Source organism: Ornithodoros turicata, unplaced genomic scaffold (assembly GCF_037126465.1).
Source record: "Ornithodoros turicata isolate Travis unplaced genomic scaffold, ASM3712646v1 Chromosome15, whole genome shotgun sequence".
Taxonomy (NCBI): Eukaryota; Metazoa; Arthropoda; class Arachnida; order Ixodida; family Argasidae; genus Ornithodoros; species Ornithodoros turicata.
Window position 1 is genome coordinate 3,599,624 of NW_026999318.1, and position 27,705 is coordinate 3,627,328.

At 45.2% G+C, this 27,705-nt stretch overlaps 1 protein-coding gene across 1 annotated transcript in view; it reads left to right on the top strand.

The window, feature by feature from the left end:
* The first annotated feature begins 2,588 nt into the window (after positions 1–2,588).
* Positions 2,589–27,705, top strand: part of LOC135372433 (uncharacterized) — a 119,260-nt gene continuing 94,143 nt past the window's right edge. Inside the window, exons 1-2 of the mRNA XM_064606044.1 lie at positions 2,589–2,669; positions 11,194–11,365. The gene's annotated coding sequence lies outside the window, so the exon portion shown is untranslated. The remainder of the gene's footprint in view (positions 2,670–11,193; positions 11,366–27,705) is intronic.

Genomic DNA, 27,705 nt, shown 5'->3' on the forward strand with positions numbered 1-27,705 from the left:
ATGCAACACAAGATAAGGGCAGTTCCGATAGCGTCACCCGATACATGTGTTTTTGTTTTGTTTCCGCAAGTTAAAGCTCATCTTCGATGCATGAGACGTCACTGTGGCGGCATCTTTTACGCGTAAGGCTCCTAAGGCACCATCTGACATTGGGGGTGAAAGAAAGACGCGTCTATGAAGATGCACAACGAACAAAATAAAGAAAAAACGATGTTCCTTCACGAATTTTTTTGAGGATGATCGACCGAACGGATTTTTGTTCTGAAAACGGCTACGATATCAGGTCACTGAAAGGAACAGATGTTCTCATTGGGACAACTTCGTATCTTTTATAGTTAAAAAGTGAATTAAGGATTTTTAGGTAATTAGTCATTTGACGGTCGAGCAACATATGGCCAAGAACGTCCGCCGGCCCAGAGATGATAGAAGTGAATACAACATGTTTATAGCCATTATAGTTTTTTATGAAAATCTGTATCGCCCAAAAAAGACGCCCTGTATATTGTTTACTTAAATCTGTTCACCACTTGCAAACACAATGTGCAAAACTATGCATGGATACAGAGCATACTTCACTTGAGGTACTCCTGCGTATTGTTATATGCATGCTCCTGGGGAAAGAATATTCTCTTTCACTCTCATGCATTGCAAAATATATATAAATAATATAAATATGTAAATATATAAATAATATAAAAAAAAATATATATATATACATATTTAAACTTAAGTACTTTAATACTCGTCAGTTGCGTAGTTCGTAGTTCGTTTCGAATAGGAGGTAGTTTAAATTAGGATGATTGACTTCTGTATTCAGTGCTCACTAACTTGCTCTATCCCTCGAATGTGTCTTTCATCATCTTCCTCCTTTCATCTATGCATGGTTCACTCCTACCCGCACAACATGTTTGCTAACATTAATTCAACAGAGACAGTGATCATGATGGTTCGACGCTAAACCAATTGCCCGATTCATTCTCCTGTGAAGAGGATCTGCACTGCACGACACGTCGGCTCAGATTGGTTCAATTGGAAATCATTGTTTCTCCTTGGCACCCACTGAACTAATTACTTGATTTGGTTCTTGATTTTCTGTGAATCTTCTTGACCACAACACCTGTTAGAGCGCCGAAACATGAAGCTAGCTTTCTCTCAACACTTCTCATTACTTCAATGAGGAATACCTGCGTTATTCACATTAAATGAATTGGGTGCATCAGTTCTCATTCAAAGTCATTAGTTCTCATTGGACAAATCAGCTCCTGGTTCCCTGGAAGACTGCTTCACCACAGCATCTGTTGGCCCGCTCAAACATAAAGTCAGCTTTCCCGCAACACTTCTCATTACTAGGATGAGAAATACCTGCTTTATTCACATTAAATGGATATGATGCATAAATTCTCATTGAAACTCATTGAAATTGATGCGGGACCTGAATGAGATCGGGTCTGCTTTTTCCAGCAGGGAGTGGGACCGACCAGCTCGCGCCGTTCGTGCGGTCTCCCCACCGGTCCCCACTTTTGTCGTTCCCATACTGCGCTATCTAATGAAGACGGAGATAACCCTCACCGGCGCCTCAAGGACACACGTATAAGCTGTTGTGAAAAAGGTCCAATGAATACGAATTCGAATCCTTGCGAAGCCTCCCTTTAACTTCGATAAGAAGCTCAATGGACGACACCATGTTGGGAAATGCGAGCCCGCCGGAGCCCACGCCGTGCACAGCTCGCTGGAACCTTTCTCCAGATGTTGGGCAATGCCCTACTCCCCCGACGGTGGCTGAATTACCGCGCGTTGACGCCACGCTGAGTTTCTTCGAATGTCGTCGGACTATGAACTCAGCGGCTCGCAATGCGCGGCGGTGCGCCGCGCTTCGTTAAACGACCCGCTCCGTCGGACTCTAAACCATCCTTTAGATATGAAGTGGCTGAATTTTAAACATCAGCACTGCTTCTGCAGATGCAGAGGGGCGTGATGTCATTCCCTAAGCGTATGAGTGAGACGGCGGCGCTCATAGGAGAAAGGCGCCGCCCAGACGCCCCATAGCTCTACTGCATGACGACACAGTAGTTTCGAAGTCGACTGGAACGAATGCGACCGTCTAAGCAGCAAATTAGAACCGAATCTTGGAAAGCAGAGGTGGTGATCAACAAAGAGATATAGTATCGTTCACTTAAGTAAACGTAACATATTGATACAACTACGTGTAATGATAAAATCAGTGATGACAAGAAATGAAAGCGCGCTACGATGTACCTGCCTTCACACTCGGATGCTGCTTACTTCGTGACGTGTAATGCACACGTGACGGAATGTTGTGACATTTGTCACACAAACTTTTGAGGTTCATTACAGATTTTATCCGAAATACGTCAGAGCAACTGTCGTAACCGACTGCAAACAAGCTTCTTCCTCGCGAACAAACTAAAGGTGAAACATCTTCGAGAACAATATGCGAGCCAAATGACATGCATAGCCCTCGTTAGGCCACTAGAATGTCAGGGACCATCGTGGAATTGTTTTCACGTCTCAGTTGAAGGCACGTGATTGATGACATTTCGGTTTCCACGTGGATGTTACAAAAGCACGCACACAAGAGCTATTACCAAGAACGGCACATGTTACAGCCATGACAGCGGTCGTGATTCTCGCCATCCTTTCTTTAGCAGGTAAGCATAACCCAATCCACGGACGAATTATACTATTTTAATTAGGGAAGAGCGCAAGAAGCGTGCATCTAATACAACGATGCGTCCATTTCTGAATGCCTTAAAAAAAGGCTAAAATCAATAGATTGATAACGCAATCGTCGAAAAGCCAGGTTTGCACGAACGTTGTTCTAGCCCGTGCGCTGTTCCTTCTTGTAACGGACAGCACACAAACCCATCAATATCTATCGTGCCGTAGACATTATTCGTTTCTTTTTTTTTTTTTCAAAAGGCTGTTAACGAGACCGTGAAAACAAACTCCTGACATTCTATATCTTGGATCGCTTTTTGTGGATAAGGCAGGAAGGTGCGTGCCAGGGGCGGATCCGGTTGTTTTCTCGAAGCTCGTATCAGGGAGGAAGCGGGTAATCTCATATCTAACCGAATGCTTTGGTCGGGGATAGCGATCTCTCAAGCACCACCAGCCGGATCGGCGACTGGTGCACGAACTTGTTCGTGCGTAGTTTACGAGAGAGCTGGTTCACACGAACGTGACCTTTGTTACGTCATTTTGCATGAACGCAATAAAAAAGTCACTTGTGTGAACTTTGTTTGTTTGGTGAGCTTATCCTTTCTTGTGTTATATCTCTCACAAAGCATAAGTACTTCGGAACGCATTACTAATGCATATTTATTGATATTGGGTACCTGCGCTGGTGTCTCCGTTCTACAGTTTTCCTTTACTTCAACGCTGCCTTTTTATATAACTGTCTGTAATTCTGTCGTTGTTGTGGGACTTTTCGGGGACGCGCTATTTAGGTCAGCCCTCGTTTAACGATGTACCCCGTACAACGATGGAATTCGCGACTGCCGTCAATATCGTTATACGCGGGTTTCACTATAGGTGCGTGCTCGTGGCTCCGGGGAAACTTCCTGGTTACGGGTGTACCCTAGGTACTTCGGATTGTCAATCGACCTGTTGCCGTTTAATATGGGAAACACAGCGCGGGACAGGGTCCGAAGAGTACGCTAGGATCTTTCTCTTTGCAGGTCCAGATACTCCTGCACAAGCAGGGTTGCAGCTTCTTTGTCCCTTTCGCGCGTCCTTCTGAGACATACAGACGACATTCTGCGCCTTCTTTGCCTGGTCTTGGAAGGGAAGTGCCAGTCTAACTTCCCGAAGGGCACATGGAACTAGAACAAATCTGGTGACGTGGTGATAGCTGAAAAACGGAGCGCGTTTTGGAGCAAGGTTTACATTAATTTTCGGCAAGTTAGTATTTTCACGGGAGCCCGAGATCATTTATGATTATAAACTACAGTATGGGGATTAGCATCACGCCAAAATACGATGCTGATATGTATTCATTGTTTAACTAAGCGACCGAGAATATTAGAGATAGTCTTATAATATCAGATAGTATTACCACATACGTGATAATCCCTCTCGTTTGAAAAGAGACCACCTTCTTTCCAGTTCTGAAAATTTACACATGTAGTTGCGCTTACACCAGAACAAAAGATATGTCAGCGGAATCGTATCACGTCTGCAATGCACCATAATCACCCTTTGAACGAATTTTGCCTCTGCTATTCTGTAATGTTCTATCGAATGTTCACACTCGCTGCTCCGTAACAGCTTTGTCGTCATTTACGATTGTTTTCACACACCTGAAGTCATCCCGGAAGTGAACACACCATCTCCCATAACATATTAAAATCTTCTGGCCTGTTTCGTCTTAAACGGGAAGAACTTCGTCAGCGCATTTGCATCCCGCTCTGTGAAGTGCGGTTATCATCATTTTTCTTCCAGTCTTTGCTGCGCTAGCTCATCATAGCTATTGGCGCGTCAGAGCACATCAGAACGCGACGTAACAGTCTTTGGAAACCATTTATTATAGTCTCCTCGTGCGCCCTTCCCTCAGAACAGAAAGTTATCAAAAGGGAAAAAAATATGGCTGCACGCGCACTGTCTTTCTTTCACTGGAACTATAATTTTTTATTGCTTAAGAAAAACTACACAAGTAGACTTTCAAAATGCTATGAGAGAGGGCGTCTTCCACTAAGGCGCTGTTTTTTCGGCTTCCTAAACAACCTCAACTATCGAACGACGTCCAGCTCACTATGGTGAGGATTTTTTTTTCTACCGTAAAAAAGTACAGCTGTAGACTTTCGAAGTCGAAAAGGAGAGGGTCTCTTATCAAGGACACGGTCATAAGGGCATCGCTTCTTACGTCCTCGACGACCTCGACGAAGGATTGAGCTGCAGCGGAGTGTTGTGACGAACGTTTGTTATCGTAGAACGAAAAACGCACTTGTAGAGTTTCAATGCCTTATGGGAGAGGGTCTCTTCTACAATTTGTACAACGTCTTTCGTGTCCTAGAGATCTCAAGTATGTGAAATACTATCAGAAAAGTGACATTTTTTTCACGAATGGACGATAGTCTCGACCGTTTAGTTCAGGAATGAACACCGATCTGCTTCAGATTTTTGCGTGAATCGAATCTCTACACAGTAATTTATGACCACAAATAATCTCGGGTTCCTGCGAGAATGCTAACTTGGGTAAAATTAATCGTAAACTTGACCCAAAACGCGCTGCGTTCTTGAAACTCTCCCGTCGTTATAAGATTTGTTCTCGTTCCATACGCCCTTCGAGAAGCTAGATCGACCCTTCCCTCAAACACCAGGCAAAGAAAGCACAGAAATGTCATTTGTAGGTGTTAGAAGGAAGCATGGAACGGACTACACTTTTTCATGTTTGAGCCATTTTGGCGAACTTCGAGGAGCCCCCAATATTGAAAAAAAAAAGAAAGAAAGAAAAAGGTAGATTAAGAAACTTTATATCCTACGTACAGACGCCTATGGGAATGCACGTTTTTTTTTCAGCGGAATACAGGGGGTCGAACTACGCCTCTGGCTCGTTTCAGCTGGAATGGCCAGGCTGCGACAAGAATGCTGCGTAGTGCAGCCTTGGATGTGTCGGTGCAAGGCAAACGTAAAAAGGGTCATTCCATTCCAAACGACCCAGAGGAGGCACTCGACCCTCGTCGATTTGTTATAAAAGTTCATACGAATTTATTACTTGGCGAAAACCACTAAACAAAGGTTAGCCGTAACTCTAAACAGCAAAAACTGTTTTTGTGCCGCAGTACAGAAGAAGTGTTCATCTACATATCGGATGGTCGAAATATTCTGGTTCATTATGCACCGTAAAGGAGTGCGAAAAATGCTTCAAGGAGCAATGCTTCGCGTTTTTTTCTGGGTGGGATCGACAGAAGCTATGAGACAAAACAGCTTTTAACGTTGATATGCTAGCAGCTAAAAAAAGTATCGTTGAGATGTTAAACACAATGACAGGGAGAAAAATTTACGCGAAGATGAGACTCCAGCAAAAATACTGCAACTTTTCACAGTAAATAACAAAAATGGTGGAGCGCAGAAAAAAAGTACAGTTAGAGCTCTAAGGAAGTATGATGCTCAAGGAACAAAAGGAGCAAGTTTCCACAAAGTATATTTTTTTTTTATAGCGGGAGAAAACGATTTATGATGTTCGGGTAGGGCGCGGATAGCGCGGCTACCGTCACTATAGCTCTCACGCTCTCCGCGGCCTTCTGACAGCGTTCACTTGACCTTAATGACCTGGTTTCACTTACAACGTTACCGTGACCTTGACACGTCGTTGCAACTTCTCTGGTAAGGACCCTGTGACTGCCACAAAGGAACGGCGCAACGCCTACCAGAAAAGCAAGCTCGCAAACGGTCCCTCAAATAGTTGATTGTGCCGGGTGGGCCAACCGAGGGTCTCCAATGTAGCTTGTGTTTCGCACGAGTTAGTACCCCCCCTTACCCCCCTAGACAGTTCCTGAAGAGAAGGCCACATAAAGGTGCAGTGCCCGTTGCCAGCACACGCACCTACCACTTCTGTGAACCAGTGAGCCCATCGGAGGCTTATGTGTTTGAGTTGTTCATGTTAGTAGCCTCCCTCGGCTAATTCTCGTTGGTTACGTCGTACAGAGGCAAGTACACAGTAAGCGCCGCACTTACGTCCTACTCAAGAAAGCAGTCTTTTCCGACAGTTTTTCCCAGTGGATGAACCAATCACATCCACTGCCTGCTCGTAGCAGACGACACCCACGCTGTACCCGGGACCCGATGCTCAATTGAAGATGCCGTTATCGTTATTATTTAGAGTTGACGCGCACCAACTCTGTTAATAAAACTGTTCTGCTAGACTGTAATTTCAAAAACAAACGACACGACTGCTCATCACGGCAGAAGCTCGTGACGAATCATAACGAATCCCATACAAGCACGTATCGCGCGGTACGAATAACGAGTAGTTGAGCATCGCACCCTGCCCTGGTGTACTTTCGATGGGCTGCCGCTCAAAGCATGAGAGAGCTGTTACGGTTTAGCGCGTGCTGCCTGCGAAGCTCACGAACTTAAAAAATTATTGTCTCCGTCATCATAAACTATATGTCTTTAACTTGCTCCTTGTGTTCCTCTGGCATGATACTTTCTTCCAGCTTACACTGTACTTATTTCTGCGCTCCACCATTTTCGTTGTTTCAGATTAAAGTTGCTGTATTTTCGTCAAAGTTCATCTTCGCGTATTTTTTTCTCCTAATATTGTGTTTGGCCTCCCAACGAAACTTTGTTGGCTTGTAGTGCCCATACGTATCTGAACGTTAAAAGCCGTTGTGTCTCTTTACTCCTAGCGGACGTAGTCCAGAAAAATGGGAAACTTTGCTTCTCGAAGCATTTTTCGCACCCCCTTTAAGACACATATGGCGAGTAACCACAATTTTTGCGACCCTCAGCTAGGTAGATGGGCACTGTTCCTTTACTGCGACATGAAAACTGTTATGCTCCATAATTTTAGCCAGTGCATGCTTCGACTGCAGGGGTGGTAAAGGGCTAACCCGGTAACTTTAAACAGACACGTAAGGACAACAAAACATTTGTTTATTGGTTTTCCGCAAGCAATGAATACGTATTGATTTTTATAACAAAATCGAAAGGGTCGAGCGTCACCCTCTGGGACGTTGGCATGGAAAAACAAAAGGCAGCGAAAGTCCCATGAGGCACCTCGTCTTCAAATCTACGCCGTCTTTTGACACGTCAGCGGCATTCATCGTTGTGCGGACAACTTAATTGTGACGTCACTCATGGCAGCTGGTTACGCCAAGTTGGAGTAAGTTGTGACGTCGGTGACTTCCGTTTGCTTCCCTTTCCAACCCCCTCGCTGCACGCGCTTAATTTTCTCTGCTCTGTGCAGTTATAACAATTTAATGACAAATAGTAACATATGACAACTCGTGCGAACATTGATATGTTTTGTGTGTGGTAGCGTGCCGTTTACAGAATCCGCGATATCATACACAGGCTATGCATAGTACAGGACATTGTGTGGCGCATGGACTTATGATCCCATAAGGGACCTGCTCAAGCTCAGATTACAAGAAAGCTTTCAAAGAGGCTAGTCCATTCCACTATAACACGTCACTGCAACACAAGGTATACGATCTGTGGGAGTGCACTATATGACAAAGGTATGGCATAGTACCACAGGCGATAACTTCCAATATATTAGTATGCATATTATTTTGGTCAACAATAAACTCTAATTGATTGATTGATTTGATTGATAAAAGCTGTATATCACCTGCAACTTTCACATGCAAATCACAAGTGAATGTAGAAGGCAGCACTGGAGAGGGCACATAGGGTGACTTCAGGGTGTATTCTAGAGGCTGAGACAGGGCAAGAAGCAGCAAGTGTGCACGGCCCCATGTTACATGGTACATGCACATGATAGTCAACCTGAGACATCAAAATAAACCAATGCAAAGCACAAAATGCACATCAATAAGCGCCAAAACCTTATTTATACCTACACAGTAAAGCAATCCATACTACGAACCAATGTTTCTAAGATCCCCAGAACTATTTACATTACCTTGATGTGCACCGAGTTATATTATTGAACGAGGTTAACCAACAAAATTTTACAACTTCAACTTGCAACTTTCCCTGCTGCCTTCAGGTGCACACTCCTTCAACTCTGCATGTTTCGTCCTCGGTACCAAAGCAAACGCACACGAAGAACAAGGTTGAATATGTCAGCACAGATTGACCAAAGGATACAAAGGTGACGTGTTTTCTTTGACCATATCTCAGATTTCCTTATAGCTTTAGACCTGACCTCTAGCGCGGGTAAGGAACCTGCCAACAATGCACTCAAAGCTCTTCACGGGCGCTAACAAATGCAGCAAGGTTCTTTCAGACTGTATGCGGGTTCACGGAGTCCGTGAACCCGCATAGAAGTGAACCCGCAAGAACGGTACCGTTCTTGATTGCTGATGTCGCTGTAGAGTGCTTTTTCGTTCTTTTTTTTTTTTTTCTGTTGCAAGCCTGGAGGCTGTGCATCCTTTCACCGCGGCTCTGCAGCTTGCTCCTTGGTGTTGAAGTGCTTTCTCGTACTCTGTCACATGCTGCTGAAGGAGGCATTGCTCACCAGTGCCAGGAACGATGACAAAATGAAGTGTACGGATTGCAGTAATTGCGATATGAAAGCGACTCAACAGGCGTGCATAAATGCAGCTTGTGTCGGTGGTCCTGATGGCACCCGTAGAACGTCAACTTCAGGTGCACAGACCCTGCTCGTAGCAATGGTCCTGTCAGGCGAATTCGTACGTCACGGCGCTCAGTAACCTGCAAGGTTGTGTCCGGAGCACCTTGCCTGAGTTGAGATGGAATCACCCGTTTAAGCTCGATTCACTAGCCCAGATTGTTCGCGACGGCGACTTCATGTCCTCTTTATTGAAGTTTCGAATTGAGGCATATTACGAATGAAACGCTTCCAATTATTCCCACTTCAAATTCTCCAGCACTTGATTCCCCATAGAGGCAATTAGCGTGCAGACGACTCACAGGCCATAAAGGTTTTTCCTACTTTCTATCATGACCGTTGCTCTTCTAGCCTGCAGTTCAGGTGTATCCGCACCTTGCCGTGGTTCTCTCACACCTACTAAAGATCAAAGGGTATTGATGATGGTGAATGTCACACAAGACACCTGCAAATGTGCATGCGGTTGCAATCCCCAGCCCAACAGAAGCCTATCAGTCACACATGGCAGGACTTGATATGTCCGTCAAACAAAGGTCATACCTATTAACCAACATAAATTTAATTCTTTCGGGTGGGTTACATAACCTTGCGGACATTCTGTAGGGCAGCGTATGCAACTACTGGATGATTAATTCGCTAAAATTATTAAAGATGTTTTCTGGGAGATGCGAGATAGCACAATTGCAGCCAGTCACCCACCGTCCTTATTAAACGCCTTTCGAAGCACACATAACCTGATACATATAGATTCTCGAAGTTTGCCTAGCAACTGAGAGGAAACGAGAACTACGTATATTTTCCAAGCACACAAAGGACACGACGGTAGCCCTTGTCGGGGCCGGAGAACGGTGGCGGCGGTGATGTAGAACTGCTTGCCGTCAGTCGGACAAGCGGGCAGCGTCACGATTATACCGCAGAGGGGGATCGCGCCTCTGGGCCCGACTTCGCCAAGCACCTGTGCCCTGAGAAAAACCATGGAAACGCTCAGACACCGCAGCCGACGCTGAAGAGCGGTCTATCTGGCCATCAAGATTACGCACCTACTTCTACAGGTGCAATCCCTCCCACCGCACATCGCCCCTCTGTCGTGAATGCCTGTCGCTCTTCCTGCGCTCCGAGTAATGCCCGTAAGCTGTGGTTCGGCTCATTGCATCGCGAAATTCGGGAAATTGCTCATATCTAGGTACGTTCGCTTCTGAGATACTGAAAAGGATTTGGAATAATGAGTGGCTCTAATTCAGCAATCTCGCGTTCCCATAACAATCGACTAAAAGTCAATCACTAACTCATTAGTCGTCGAGTAGATGCAGTGCTGGGTAACACTTTAGACGGGGGCGACACATACACAGCACTCATAACCTGTGAGCTGACTGCACTTATTCATGGTGTCGTGGTTGAACGGATAAATAAACCGACTTCATTTTACTAGTACATATCTAGACGAGAATAAAGGCTGTTACCCTGAGGTGTCCATCGAGTCATCATCACAAGTGTACAGGTTTTGAAAATAATACACAGCGATTTAGAATTTACACAGAATGTGTCTCTTTTCAAGTTTATGCGATCGCCGTATGAACTTGTATCATCCCATGTCTGACCGCGTGTGGTGTGTATAAATAGAAACTTTAATTGGGGGGTAGTTAATTTACTGGCCGAGTAATGTTATAGATAACCATCTGTCGGCCACGATATGTCCGAAAATGGAGTTCCATGTTTCTGGATTCTGCAGCTGAATCATCCGTAGCATGTCTTCAACGTACTTTTCCTACTGTGCCACGAAACTTCGCTTAATTTGCTGAACATCGTTTCTTCTTTGATCCGAATAATATACATGTTGTGCATGCATATGCCACATACGTTTTCGAGATATTCGTTTATATTGCTAGAGATGAATGTCTTGCTATTTGCAGGGGCGACAGCAAGCAAGATCATTTACCCAACTCTGGTGGAAAGTAGGGACCTTTACGGTCACAAAGTTGTACACATCGACGATGACCTAACTCTCACCCTGCGCATAAGCGACTTCCTGGGAAAGGTCTCTTCACTTTCGAACTGGAAGATGGGCAGCTGCGCCGCGAACTTGTACGTAACATCAGTTCAAGGCGTACCTTCACACAAAACGCTGAAGCTACAGGAGGCTGGAACGTATTCTAGACCCTATCATTGTTATGCCTGTCATACAATCATGAAAAGGTAGAAATCCAGCGAATCGGCGAGAAATTTTAAGGGACGAGACTCAGGACTCAGTACGAGAGCCGCCAAAACTTTAAACTGCGACTCTGCCTGGTTTCGGAATGCACTCCCGCTTCCTGCTCATGATTCTCAGTTTCCGAAATGCGAAAAGCCACCGAACTCGCCATGTGTCGTGTGTCTAGTTGCTGTGTCCTGTTTTTTTCTTTTATTTTCCTTTTTGTTGCCTTTTTGTTTCTTTCTCTCTCTGCGGCAACTTGCCGCCCATCTCGGCCAGGCAGATCGCCTTCTCTTTCTTATTTTTTTATTTCTTTAGCTAAACGATACCCCCTCCCCGAAATTGCGCTCTCAATCCTTACACTTGAACATGGCCACCTAAAGTGCTGCAGAAGCTAAGGTTTGCCTGTTGATCTAAAAGTGCCTCAAAAGTCCTCAGACAAAGCGCATATCCCCCCCCCCCCTCCAGCTATAGCCTTAGTTTTCGGGTCTTCTCAGCTCTTTCACGTGCTACCATCGAGGGATGGCAGCACCGCCGCGAAAATTGTTTTCTTCATATTTTTTTCCCCTCGGCGCTGGGAGCGGAGCATCCCGCTTGCGCGTGTGTCGCAGATCGCAATGGCTTTGGAGGAAATTATCTTGTTTCCCTCGCGCGGCGGTCTTTCCGAAACCTTCGCTCGGAGGGAAGTTCCATCTTCAAGGCTAGTTCCATCTGAAATCGAACGATCCGGTACACTTGACGTCTCGAATGAACGAGAAAAAATATACCTTGAAGCCATCGCTGAGTTAGGAGAAATAAACGCTTTCCGAATTATCTGCGCTGCGCGGTTCGGGAAATAGGAGAGGAGGAAAAAACTGCATGCGGGTTTGAGCGTTCCCTACAAAGCTATTTCTTGTCGCATTCTAGTAATTTCTTTATCTGGCTTTATACCACTTAGGGCACAACAGGATCCTGCGTTGGCAGTGCTGTGTCGGTTTTGTCTGCAAAAAGTATCAAAGTTGACTCAAAGTGCCGAAAAGCACCACTGCAACTTTCACTGCAACTTTGCGGACGATGTACAAAACGGATAACATTGAGTTTTATGCCGTTTTAATTTGTCATTGATGAGGCTATCGAAGGATGTATAATCTGTTGCTCTAATCTGTCAGGAACGTAAGCGACACCTCTTTTAGTAGCACCATACCACCGAAAAATGACGAATTTCGGAAGCCTTTATCTAAAAAACCCACCAAAAACTCGAATATTTTATATGTTGTAGGTAGTTCCTTAGACTATGCAGAGAAGAAAAATCAAAACTTGATCGTTAGGCGCACTGTGGATTTTTTGCCAGCCCGATACGTGGAGCGGATTCAAGCGGTGGCATCGTGTTCCGCGTGTTGCAAAATAGAATTTTCCAAAGGGACTTTCAACTTCTGTCTTCACATAAAAAGTAATTGCTATCACTTGAAACCGTTCTGAGCGTTTGCGTTCATAACGGTGGTGTAATCTCTGAATCTAGATTGTGGAGCAACCAGATGTGCCCGCATTTTTTGCGGGTTGCATGAAATGCAAGTGCTGGGAGCCCGTGAAGAACAGAATGATTTTACATCTTTGTAAGAGGTATATCTGTTCAGGGTTATTCTAAACAAGCATATTTACTGTCCACATTATGGCAGGAGGGACGCAGTGACTTCCAGTATTCTTTAAAGCATTTCCTTTCCTACGGCCCCATGACCTCGGACGGGGTAAATTGCACTGAGGAAAGTGTTGTTGTGTATGTCACTCAAGGCTAATTCATGGTGCCTTTTGTGAACCTTGCCGAAACAGCCCTATTGGCGCCGCTGTCCAAGATGTTCTTCGGTTCGACATGCTGCGACCATGGCAAAGCTCTGATCGGATTAACTCCCGGAAGACACCTTGCGCAAAGTTTCGCCTACACACAGAAGACACACTCTCTTCTTCACTCACTTCTCGACTACAGAAGTGCACGAAGTGCCCTTATACAGAGTGTGCGAAGACATCTGCATTACTGTAGTGTGTCGTCCTGGCATCACACCTACCTCAATGGACTCTTCGTTGTACAGCGCTGACCGTGTGTATTTTGCTGATTACCGCCTCATACACAAGTAAAAAGTGCTTTGGACAGGACTTTCGCTTTGCTTCGGAGATCGGCGTTGCTGCCATAAAGACTATGGTTCCAGTGGATCAAGCCGAAGGCGTAACAGAAAGGGCCAGCTATGCAGAAGCTGCTTCAAGTACTTCACAGCAAAAGTGGCTGAATCACAGCAAGCAGCAATGTCGCCCACATTTGAAAGAAGCTCACACGGTGAGGCGTTTGCGCACCAGCCCAACGTGGTCGAAGAAATCAATGAGTATACGTATATGTATATCATCTGAAGCCATTAACGGCACACCGCTTAAGCCAAGAAGGCAGTCGGCGGAGGCATACGCACAGCGGAAACACTCCGAAATACGTGAAGAAATGGGCAGAAGGACAGGCCGTAAATAGTTACACGGCCGTAGACACGCCGTTTCGGTGTTGCCTTGCCAGGAACATCCAGGGGTAACTGCCAGGATTGCATCGAGTTAGCATGTAACGTGAGAAGAGCCTATCAAGACAATCTGACAAGAACCTGCCATCAAAAGTAACATTAAGGAAAGTGGCTCTCACATCAGCCTAAAGCAGTTCATGACAGTAGTAATCATTCAATCCAAGTTTTACACACAAAATCCATGGCAAGTATTGCACCTTTCACTTTAAATTATTTTAAAATTACTTTAACTTTTTTAATCAAATTTTTAAAATTTTTAAATTGTGCAAAATCTCACTCAATGCAATACTTGTCGTGGATTTTCTATGTAAAACTCGGGTTGTAGAAAAAAAACTAGATAGAAAGGAAGCAGACAGTGGGAAACAATTTATTTGAAAGTCAACGACGACATCTTGAAGGAATCACGCCGGCGCGGGCGACTGGGGCACGACGGTTGCAGAGGCAGGTGGCCACCTAGTTCCAAGGCATCACACCAGATGGCGCCAGCATCGTAGCTCTATGCGAGAAAGACAGAGAACAACAAAGTACTAGCGGCATGTAAAAATGGCAGCACTGCTAAACAAGTCTAGGCATGCAAGAGAAAAGGCCCAACCACAGCATCACAACACTACGCGGCTAATACAAGGCGGGAACCACTAGCCATACGACGGTAAACGTGCATCAACAGGCTTTGTACGGGACACCGCTAAACAAGTCTAAACATGCGCGTACGGCGAGAAAAGGCTTAACACGAGCACGGTAAAACAACGCGCAAACATCGGTAAATCACTCACCTTTTTCCCCTGCGACTGCTCCATCCGGCAGCCAGGCAGAAACTGAGCGAGCGCGGGGACTGCGGAGCAACCGAGCGCGCGTCTGCTCTCCGCGACAGCCAGCGAGAAACTGACTGGGGCGCCGCGCCGCGTCCGCTACGCATGCGCGCGCTCTTTACGCCCTCTGCGGCGACCACCTGCGAGGAGGAGGAGGAGGAGTGTCGTTGGGAGGAACCCGAGAGGTCTGCCTGCCTGATTAGGCGGCATGTTTCTCGGAAAGGGAAGGCTGGTGGAGAGGAGGAGAGGAAAGGGTGAAGTGGAAGACCGAGCGGAATCCGCTCGGGGGGAGGATAGCTGCGTCCATGGGCCGACTTCAGGGGAACTGTGCCGGCATACGCCTATTACACATCTGAGGGAAACCCAGGAAAAACCCCAGACGGCACAGCCGGCCCGCGGATTCGAACCACGGACCTCCCAGTCTCCAAGCGCACGCGTTACCGCTGCGCCACCGGAGCTGGTCCCACCTGCGAGAGGCTAAGAGAGAAGAGCATTCCTGCGCCCTCTTCTTGCGTTGCTCATTGGTCATGACGTCATCCCATTTTCCCAAGGCTATATCGTTTTTCTTTTTTTTTCACACGGTTGACACAACTGGACAAGGTCAATCGGCAATGAAGCCATGGCATGACGTCATCATGCACCTGCGTGGCTCAAGGACGCGTACGCTCTAGACATGGGACCTGTTTTATTGAATCACTATCCCAAGATTATTTCCTTTATTCTTCTATAACGATTGCATAGGAAACTATTGCAGAAGAGCACCATGCATGAAAACTAAACGTAGGAATTCCAAAGTCTTACTAAATGAGACTTGCAAAAGAACAAAATATCCTAACGCGTAACTCCATCAATGGCTAATAAGAGGACTAGGCACATCACTCAACAAATCAACACAGAGTACGAGTAACAAGGAGCGCAGCATGATGCGTCTACTCCATCCGACAGCCAGGCACGGAACTGAATCGTAATGCTTTTTCTTCTCTATAAAGTCATGCATCTGTCCCTCTTGCGGTTGATTTCTGAACTAATTTAATCGCAAAATTATTAAGAATAGCACTATTCCCATTCAGGGCAGCACTATCGACATCGTCAAGACAATAACATTCCTTATCAAAAAGAAAAAATACAAAGCGTCAACAAAGGAAAGCATGCATGTCAGGCATGTCAGGAGACATCAGGACAAATCGCACGACTGCTGGGCAACAGAGGAAAACAAACACAGAGACACTTGAACAGAGTGAAAAGACACTCACTATCATCAGACACGCACACTACATTCCCTCATTGTAAATCCGCTTGTCACAAAATCCACCTGCATCGTCGAACACCATTCACCAATGACAAACCCCATCAGAGGCAGACAGAACCCCACCGAAGCTACTCTCTTCCACTGACGGCCAACGCAATTGCTAGGAGCAGAATAACGTGTCCACACCCGCCAGTGTCCAAGAGAGAAGTGAATCCTTGTGCCCCCTGCAGGCCATTCTCATTGGTCGTGATGTCATCCTATTGTCTCAGGGCTACACTGTTTTTTTCCACTAATGCTCCTCTAGACAAGGTCAACCTGGAACAATAGTGTCGCGGTATGACGTCATCATGCAGGTGCGTGGCTCAAGGACGCCTACGCTCTAGACAGGGGACCTGTTATTTATTGAATCACTATCCCAAGATTATTTCCTTCATTCTACTATAATGATTGCATAGGGAACTATTGCAGAAGCGCACCATACATGAGAGGAGATTGTAGGAATTAAGCATTTCATTCCCAAAGTCTTACTGTACAGGAAAAAAAATAATGGTTCAGCAAGACATGTCCATCCCATCCGAGAGCCAGGCAGATAACTGAATAATGACGCTTTGTTCCTCCTGAATAAAGTCACATACCTGTCCCCCTTGCGGTTACTCTCTGAACTAAATGAATCGCAAAATTATTAAGAATAGCACTACTCCCATTCAAGGCAGCACTATCGTCAAGAATGTTCCTTGTCAAAAAGAAAAAAAAAGTACATGTAGAAGGAAAACATGACAGAACAGGTCAGGGCATGTCAGCGCATGTTTGTCAGACAACAAGGGGGGAAAAGCAAACAGAAACACTTGAACGAAGCAGAAAACCAACATCAAACTATTTCTAAGCACATGCACTCCTCTTATTCAAAAACAGTGCTCAGCATAAATTCCTCCAGGACAATACACACCAGTTTTCTATTGCTACACTTTTTTTGAGTAACCGTCAATCCATTGCTACAGACTGCGTGACGTCATCACATCCTGTCTGAAGAAGACAGCGGCAAAGACAAAGACTCCTATTATTTATTGAATCGCAAGATTATTTCCTTTGTCCGACTCTTAATGACGTTCACTTTTTCAATAAAATTCAACAAAAAAGCACACCAGTAAACTACCACTGCTCTTTTAAAATAATAAGTGAGACCACTCAACATCATCACCAGGATTACGTAATACATGACCCTTTCTATGCTCGTATACTCATTGTCTGAGGCTACACCTGCGAGCAAAAAGGCGCGAAAGCCGGGGGGCACAGTTCCATTCGCGCTCGACGGAGGACTAGACAGAACGCCTTTACGGGGACATGATGGCATTCCCACCATATTAATGATTATTGCATTGCAGTTTAGAAAAACCACTACAAAACTATAATTTTAGGAGCCCATTAAAATTCTACTTTCTGTGAAAACTATAATTACCCTATTACTTGGATCGCTATTAATGAAGCGCTCCATTTTTTTCTCTCTTCCCATTTCAGCCTTGTCATGCAGTGAAGCAGACTCACATCCAAAATAATTAATTTACACTGAGGGTGCCGTGCTTCAGGAATTCCTATCCTGCGTTCAGATGCAAGCATTTCTGCATGAATACGCATGAATACCTAGTTAGGAGCTCGGTATGTTGAAAAAGTAAGCTGTTAAGCTTACTTCTTCAACATACCGAGCTCCTAACGTACGGCGTTACAGACAGAGCTACTAACAACATCTAACAAACAAGCAGAGAAACCCACTTCTCAGCTTTACCATGCGACTTTCTTCTGCACAAAAGCAGTGATTTGAGGAAAGAGCAGCAAAAATTGCGCGCACTTGTGCTTGACTTCAAAAAACTGAAGCATATGCTAATAAACTAAGAAAAAGACACTCATGTCTGGTATAAAATAATTATTGCATAACGCTACATACACAGCCGCATTGTCCCTTCATAAAGAAAGCACAGGACCAGGGTACACAAATTCCATTAAGCGAGCAGGGAAAAGGCTTAAGACCTCAGGAATAATAGCAGAGTCACCGGACATCGCCACGCGGCTAACACAAGATAACAACAAGGCAGGCCTCCACAGCTCCCCGCATTTCCGGCAGTAGAAAAATAAAATCACGTCACAGTCACGTGGTATTACATCGTCAGGCATCATGACGGATGCTCATTGGCCAAAGGAGGATGCGCGCTCCGGGATTGGTTGATAAAGTTTCGAAATATCTGACAGCTCACTTTTCGCGGGCAGTCTGGGCAGTCAGCCAGGCGGGCAGCTCCAAGCAAGGTCGCTGCGTCTCCGCGGCTCGCCGATGTCGGTTGACCACAACGACCAAAGAGGAAGTGTACGCGCGGGTTTGTTCGTGAGCTATAGTGACTCTGGCCATGTACTGATCTCCGATAAAGTGTCAACCTACGGACATTCTTGCCGGGTCGGAACTGGAATGCTTGGTGAGCTGACGCCTGAGGAACACTTTCGAGCGCTGTCGCATTTTCAAATACAGTGACTAAGAAGAGAGTGTTCGTAACGACAAAAGTATTTCCCGTGACTGTGTGACCTACGGTGCATCGCCAGAATGAGAAGAAGATGCTCATCTGTGAAACGCACGCACTCGTGGACTTCGCTCGCCTCCAGAAGTAGACTGTATGTGTGCTTTGCAAGTTCGAACTTGGTTTGGTTGCTGTCTATTCAAGGAACGAAACATCCTGTACGCACGGTGAATATATGAGTCAAGCATTTGAGTTTATACGTTGCATCAATAAATATGTATTTCGCCTATCAAAAATGTCTTAGTTATTTTGGAATAACGGGCGCCAGGTATGAAAACCAGTAGAAGTCAATGGCAGCCAGGGCCGGCCGAAAGCCGAGCCAAACTGAGAGGTTGCTGATTGGTTGGCTGCTAGGCATCACGACGCATTTTCATTGGTCGTATGTCCAGTGTTGCCTGAATTATCTCAAACTATGGGCTCTATGGGGAGCTGTGGGCGCCTGAACAAGGTACTAGCGGTGGGTAAAATTGCAACACTGCTAAACAAGTTCAGACATGCCATGATGACGTCACAAATCAAGAAAACAAGCACGCACACTCAGACAGCAGCTCAGGAATGCGCAAGGAGACGTGCTTTATAGGAATTTCTACTCCACACTCAGATACCAGCATACCTATAAATGTAAACAGCTTAATCCATGAACATATCGAGCAAAGTGAATACTGACACTCAACATCATATAGAAAAAACAAACAAATTCAATTCTTATGAACTCTCCTTTGCCAAGCGTCATTCTTCTGCTCTACCTGGATGCTGACTTTTTCCCCTCACCTACATTCTTAGTAAAAGCAGTGAAAGGAAAAAAGAACCGCGAAAAATTATATGCATGTGTGCTCCAATAGCTGTAACTGCAAGAAACCGTAGCGCACGCTAATAAACTGAGAAAAAGACTTAAAACTTAAAACTTAACTAAAAAAGAAAAAGACACCCATTTCTACCACCAGATAATTCTTGCATAATGCCACATACACAGTCGCATTGCCCTTGCGTAAAGAAAGCACAGGACAGGGATACACACATTTCCTTAAACGAGCAGGGAAAAGGCTTAAGTCGAACCGCTCTGGAATAATCGGAGAATCACCGCTTATCCCTATACGCGGCTAGCACAACATGACAGCAACAAGATATTAGCGAAGGGTAAAATTTGCAAGACACTACTGAACAAGTCCAGACATGCGACATCGCATACAAAATACTGCTCATCGGGGAAAAGGTCTAAGCCTGCGACAGAAAATCATAGAGCATACACAACTTCATTTTTCTATTTCGCGTAAACTAAACGCGGTCTGCTTGGAAAACGACGCACAAATTTTCTTGCCGGCGTCGGGCACTCATAAAATACCCTGTCCAAAACAAAGACTTCACCAGGTTCACGAGGATATTCCATTAAAAACGCTCGTCCTATCCTACAGATAGCAATGCAAACGTGACTAATACCCTTATTTTTAAACCACTATTTCACGCAATAGTACATAAATGTATCACTCATGTCACACGAAAAGGCAAACACTTACTTGTCAAGTGGGGTCCCTGGTTCAGAAAAGCGCGCGCGCGCACACACACACAGACAGACACACACTCACATTTTCACACTCACAAACACAAAATCTATTTTCACAACCACATAAATCCATATTATTCCTCAGGTCAATAATTATCCAACCAGTGTCAAAACGGGGGGAACGCACATATGCCTACGCAAAACAATAGGTCTTCGTTCCGGATGTAATAGCATATCACCAGTCGACCGTCGCAAAGCAAAAAAGAAACACAGCATCGCAGGAATGCATGTTCGCTATACATGCACCGAGAAAACGGTGCCGTGCCTCTGCGCAGCGATCATTATACAGGAGTGAATTCACTTCGTTTTCCTCTTATGTCCTTGCACCCACGTATTTTGGAAGAATATTATACAGCAGAACGGGTAAATGTGAACATCATTCGCTACACACTGTAGCTCTCGTCCTTTTTAAACCAAACCACTTAACATGTGTTCATAGGCCTTCACTAAATAGGTGAGCCGATAAGGACTCAAAATAAAATAAAATAAAATAATCATTCCACCATCGCTGGCTGCAAGTTTGGGGACCCAACAGAGCAGTGTGCTCCCATCAACACGCCTTGGGTTGGCCTTACACACGCGAAGCCTTTTTGAATACATTCTGCTGTCGCCGGAATAAAATATTTATCGCGAGGGTACTACAATGTCAGCTCACTTGCTGTCTTTTCACTCTGTTCAAGTGTCTCTGTGTTTGTTTTCCTCTGTTGCCCACCAGTCGTGCGATTTGTCCTGACGTGTCCTGACATGCCCGACATGCATGCTTTCCTTTGTTGACGCTTTGTATTTTTTCTTTTTGACAAGGAATGTTCTTGTCTTGACGATGTCGATAGTGCTGCCCTGAATGGGAATAGTGCTATTCTTAATAATTTTGCGATTAAATTAGTTCAGAAATCAACCGCAAGAGGGACAGATGCATGACTTTATAGAGAAGAAAAAGCATTACGATTCAGTTCCGTGCCTGGCTGTCGGATGGAGTAGACGCATCATGCTGCGCTCCTTGTTACTCGTACTCTGTGTTGATTTGTTGAGTGCCTAGTCCTCTTATTAGCCATTGATGGAGTTACGCGTTAGGATATTTTGTTCTTTTGCAAGTCTCATTTAGTAAGACTTTGGAATTCCTACGTTTAGTTTTCATGCATGGTGCTCTTCTGCAATAGTTTCCTATGCAATCGTTATAGAAGAATAAAGGAAATAATCTTGGGATAGTGATTCAATAAAACAGGTCCCATGTCTAGAGCGTACGCGTCCTTGAGCCACGCAGGTGCATGATGACGTCATGCCATGGCTTCATTGCCGATTGACCTTGTCCAGTTGTGTCAACCGTGTGAAAAAAAAAGAAAAACGATATAGCCTTGGGAAAATGGGATGACGTCATGACCAATGAGCAACGCAAGAAGAGGGCTCAGGGATGCTCTTCTCTCTTAGCCTCTCGCAGGTGGTCGCCGCAGAGGGCGCTAAGAGCGCGCGCATGCGTAGCGGACGCGGCGCGGCGCCCCAGTCAGTTTCTCGCTGGCTGTCGCGGAGAGCAGACGTGCGCTCGGTTGCTCCGCAGTCCCCGCGCTAGCTGAGTTTCTGCCTGGCTGCCGGATGCAGCAGTCGCAGAGGAAAAAGGTGAGTGATTTACCGATGTTTGCGCGTTGTTTTACCGTGCTCGTGTTAAGCCTTTTCTGGCCGTACGCGCATGTTTAGACTTGTTTAGCGGTGTCCCGTACCAAGCCTGTTGACGCACATTTACCGTCATATGGCTAGTGGTTCCCGCCTTGTGTTAGCCGCGTAGTGTTCTGACGCTGTGGTTAAACCTTTTCTCTCGCATGCCTAGACTTGTTTAGCAGTGCTGCCATTTTTACGTGCTGCTAGTACTTTGTTGTTCTCTGTCTTTCTCGCATTGAGCTACGATGCTGGCGCCATCTGGTGTGATGCCTTGGAACTAGGTGGCCACCTGCCTCTGCAACCGTCGTGCCCCAGTCGCCCGCACTGCCGTGATTTCTTCAAGATGTCGTCGTTGATTTTCAAATAAATTATTTCCCACTGTCTGCTTCCTTTCTATCTAGTTGTTTTTTCTACAACCCGAGATTTACATAGAAATCCACGACAAGTATTGCATCGAGTTAGATTTTGCACAATTTAAAAATTTTAAAAATTTAATTTAAAAATTATCAAGTAATTTTACAATAATTCAAAGTAAAAAGTGTAATACTTGCCGTGGATTTTCTGTGTAAAACTTGGGTTGAATGATTACTACTCATGACACTCTCATCCACCCGGAATTCTCTGCATAACTTACGTTACCTTCTTACCTTCGTTACCTTGTCTTCTTCGCTGTTCAGTTGCTTTTATTCTGTGTACTGTAAATATGCTTTGATATGATCGCCGTGGACAAATATACCTCTTATAAATACGCAAAAGTATTCATAAGCATTCTGTTCTTCACGGGCTCCCAACACTTGCAATGCATGTATGTCATCTCGCAAAAAAATGTGAGCACATCTAGTTGCTCCACAATCTACATTCAGCGATTACAACACTGTTATGAACGCAATCGCTCAGAACGGTTTCAAATGATAGCAATTACTTTTTGTGTGAAGACAGAAGTTGAAAGTTCCTTTGGAAAATTCGATTTTGCAACACGCGGGACACGGTGCCACCCCTTTAATGCGCTCCGCGTGTAGGGCTCGGAAAAAATTCACAATGCGCCTACCGATCAAGTCCGACTTTTGATTTTTCTTCTGTGCGTAGTCTAAGGAACTACCTACAACATATAGAATTTTCGAGGCAAGCTTTTGGTGGGGTTTTTTAGATAAAGGCTTTCGAAATTCTTCATTTTTCGGTGGTATGGTGCTACTAAAAGAGGTGAGGCTTACGTTCCTGACAGAGTAGAGCAACAAATTATAAATCATTCGATAGCCCCATGGATGACAAATTAAACGGCAAAAAGCTGAATCTTATCCGTTTTGTACATCGTCCGCAACGTTGCAGTGAATATGCACTTTCGGCACTTTGATATGTTTTGCAGACAAACAAAAACCGACACAGCACTGCCAACGCAGGATCCTATTGTGTTCTAAGTGGTCTAAAGCCAGATCAAGAAATTACTAGCCAGATCAAGAAATTACTAGAATGCGACAAGAAATAGCCTTGTAGGGAACGCTCAAAGAAGCACGCGACGACATGATCTTCTGTGATGCAGTTTTTTTCCTCCTCTCCTATTTCCCGAACCGCGCAGCGCAGATAATTCGGAAAGCGTTTATTTATGCTAACTCACCGATGGCTTCAACATATATTTGGTCCCGTTCATTCGAGACATCAAGCGTACCGAATTGTTCGATTTGAGATGGAACTAGCCACAACTGCTGCTCTCAATTCCATATGTTTCAATGGGATCCGTGTTGCGTCTGTGAGACGCACAGACGAGAAACTCTCCTGACGCCGCTATTGCACCGAAACTTTTCTCGTTTCACTGGCGCCTTTTCGTTTTCTGAAATATGCAGTCCAAGTTTGCGGACATTGTTTTTGCCGGCCATCACGTCGTGCATGCGTCCAGCATGTTACATCAACCCTGGGCTCGTAACTCAAGTTTCTGCTCTGCGCATCACATTCTCATCATGATCATCATTACAGATCTCATAACCCCCCTGTGAGCCATGGGGTAGTGGTCCAATATTGTAGTGGGGAATGTCCTCAGTCATCATCATCACGTATGTGTTGTTGTGGCTGTTTGCAGACTTGAAACTCTGGAGTTTGAATGATTTGGGAAAAATTCTGATTTTTTAGAGAGTGGAATGAAATGGGGACAGTATCAAGAGAGGGGGAATATACGCATACCGCTGCTTCAACAAAATGCAATAGCCTTGGTGGCCCTTTGGGAATCGTTCTTTCGAGCACACGACCAGTAAGTGAACAATCCCAAGGATCAACAACAAGGGGTCTCCTAGGCTTGAGATGTACGGCTGAAGATAAAAAAAATCAATCGGTGTATGAAAAGCTAATTTATTATGATTTGCTTTTTTTTTTCACTCTCCTTGCTCTCCTTTATGAAAGTGACGGTTTCCTCCTCGTAAGCGCGGATCTGTCGAGAGCAAGCGGGTTGCGGCCTGACCTTGAGCTATGATTCACGTATCGTTTGCTCCTACATTTGTCGATGCTTTTATTGTTTTTAGTGGCGGCGCGTGTTCGAGATGTGGCGTGTATGGCTCAACTGCTCCGAACGTCAGCGAACGGCTTGAAGTGATAAACCATTTGGACTTGCTTACAGAATGAGGGACGCTAATTGGGGAGACGGAACTGAGCAAAACCGAGCAACCAACTTGTGTCTTTTTTTTTTTTCGTTCTTCGCAATTTGGGTGTTAACATTGTGCACATTTACAGCATGCGGATTAGGCGAGACAAATCCATCAAGTAGCTATACGTGGCGTATTACAGAGAAAGCACAGTATTTTGTACCTGTCTGCTGCATTCCCAGTTGGAATCACACCTATATGACTTTATGAGCAACGATAAAGGTAGGAAGGGACATAGTCGCTGATCATGTCTCCTGTCTATGTTTATATCCGGCTTTCTCTTCTACTGCCCACGCGTTGGAGATAGCGAATTTGGGAACCAAACAACCACTACATTCTGACTATGGCTGGGGACACAGTACATGCTGCACAGCGGCACACTATCGCTATGATTTCACGTGCCATGCGCCTCACCTCATTTTGAGTGTGCGTGCCTGTTTAAGAATAGTGCAACACAAAACAAATAAATAAAAACAAAATGATGAAACGAAGCGGTCTTCTTGCGTGACACATACACTCACGCGCACACGTAATAATGGAATGACAATGGAATGGGAAGTTCATGGAATGTGTGAACGTTTTCAAGTGCACTGGAAAATGAGTGAACACGAAGTAATCTGGTTCTTCCGTACTGTTTTTGCACTAATGAAAGGCATCAATTATTATTGATATGAGGAGTTTGAAGAGGTTGAAAAACATAAGCCCACTTCGCATATGTAACCGTAAAGGTCAGAATGGAAAAACAACAGGCTCCTGCGACAGATTTGTATCTGTTCACGCGAACAGCTTCTGCTTTCAACCCCGCATTTTGGAACAATGTACAGGGTGACCTCTTCTATTCCATACATATTTTATATTATTAACTCATACTAACCGTTTGTTTTTCTTTCTTTCTTTTTTTTGCCTTGAACCACCAGCAAAACTGTCTATACAGTGAGATACAGTTGTACAAAGAAGTCAGGGTTGGACTTATCGCCACTCTGGAGTATCGTTGTTCGAAGTCACCTCTGTGCAGTTTCACTCACTTCGTGCGGACGGAAAAAATGACCGCCACAAACGACGGCACAAATCTTGATTTTGTTAGATGATGCATTTCCATCGGGATCGGGTACACGCAGGCTCAAGAACTAACAGCATCAGTCGGCCTCCCATTCCTTTCGCATAAGCTCTACCAGAAATGTGAGACCAAAGTTGGGGAAAACCTTCAATCAGCGACATTAGACTCCATGAAGAGAGCCGCGGCCGAAGAGGTTGAGCTTGCCAAACAACGGAAGGAGTGTCGCGATCCCGACGGCTTTTGGAACATCCCAGTCATTGTAGATGGAGGATACAATGCGAATAGCGGGGTGGCTGTCATTGTCGGTCGTTACACGCGCAAGATTCTCTACATCGGAGTACGCAACAAGTTCAGCACAAGTTGTCGACGCGCTGACTCGGAGCATAAGGAGCCTCTACCCCACTCGTGCTCTTGCAACTGGAAATCGTCTTCAACGTCCATGGAGCGACACATTATTGTATTGGGATTCAAAGAAAGTGAAGAAATGTACGGCCTTAAGTACACTACATTGATTGGAGACGGAGATAGCAGTGTTTTCTTTGCAGTCCAGGAACAGGTTCCTTTCGGCCGTTCAGTGAGAAAGGTAGAAGGCGTCAATCACATGGTAAAAAACTATACCAAACGGCTGTATAACCTAGCAAAGGATACTAAAACATTCGCCACAGATGAAGGCAAAGACGCCAGGAAGCTATTGTCTACCGCTAACATCAAAGCCCTAAAAGGTCTTGCCAGATCCACAATAAGACGGCATGCACAAGAGAACACTGCATTATCGCCTGCTGCGGTCAGTAGCCTGCACCATCAACTGAAGAACGGCCCATACCACGTATTTGGTATCCACAGCGGCTGTCCAAGCAAGCACAGCTCCGTCAAGAGAGGCGATGCTGTGGAACTTGAAAGCAGAACGGAAAAGGTCAATCTTCTTCTGAGATCCAACATGATGACTGAAATCCAGAAAGCAATAGACGTACTCGCAGACAGATCCGATATGCTTCTCCTTGACGCAACAAGTAATGCCGCTGAGACCTACATGAGCATGGTAGCGCGTACAGTCGGTGGCAAACGCGTTGACTATGCAAAGGGTAAAAGTTACGGTAACAGATGCCACGTCACAGCACTTGCATACAACATGAGAGGTGCAAAATGGCACGACTTCTATCTGCGCAAGTTCGTCGCGAAAAGTCCATCTGCTCTGAAGAAACTAATAACATCAAGACAAAAGCGCAACGAACGAAAATGCAAAAGAGCGTTGCGGTTCGACAAGGCTCCAATATCGAGAACACCCAAATTCGCAAGCACCGTTGGAGACAAGGACTATGGAGGACAGTCTCAAGAACAGATCTGGACAGAGCAATTTTTATTGAGAAGGCAAAGATTTTGTGCGTGGCATACAGTTGACCAGCCAGGAAGCTGACAGTCTGCAGAAGTCTACACTAGAACAGAACAAGTCTGACCTATGGCACTCACAAAGAAAGACGAGGATACCTTCAACCTCAATACATAGTATACAGGGTGGTCCACCAACCATGATAGAAATTCATGTAAAAAACGTAGGCCCCGGAGAGACATGCGATCAAGGGATTTTTTCTGCCAATAAGTTTTGCCACATATTGGTAACATTTTTATTTCATTTCAATTGACGAAAAGTTAATTTCTTGAATTGAATTCCGAAATTATACAAGGCAACCTAACGTTTTCTTTGCGGAAATGGGTTCCCCGTGGTCATTTTACTCAGTATAGAACATAAACCCGCTCGTAATGCAATGGCAATTGCCGAAATAAATTCGCCGAAAATCCGTGGAAATGAGCCCTTGGCTCCGCCTCTTTTTTGACGGGTAGTCTGAGTGCAAAGTTGCGAAGAAAGGAGGTTAAATTGACACGCCACACGAGGGAGAAAGGGTCGCTACCTGTCAACACGTCAAGTGACTTTGTCAAGTGATTTTTGATAAGATAGCTCTGATTCTCCCGCACTCACCGTGCGTGTTTGTTCCGTGGGCAAGGCTTGTAACCCTTTCCTCCCTCGTGTGACGTGTCAATGTAACCTCCTTTCTTCGCAGCTTTGCGCTCGACTACCTGTCAAAAAAGAGGCGGAGCCAAGGGCTCATTTCGACGGATTTTCGGCGAATTTATTTCGGCAATTGCCATCGCATTACGAGTGGGATTATGGCTACACTGAGTAAAATGACAACGGG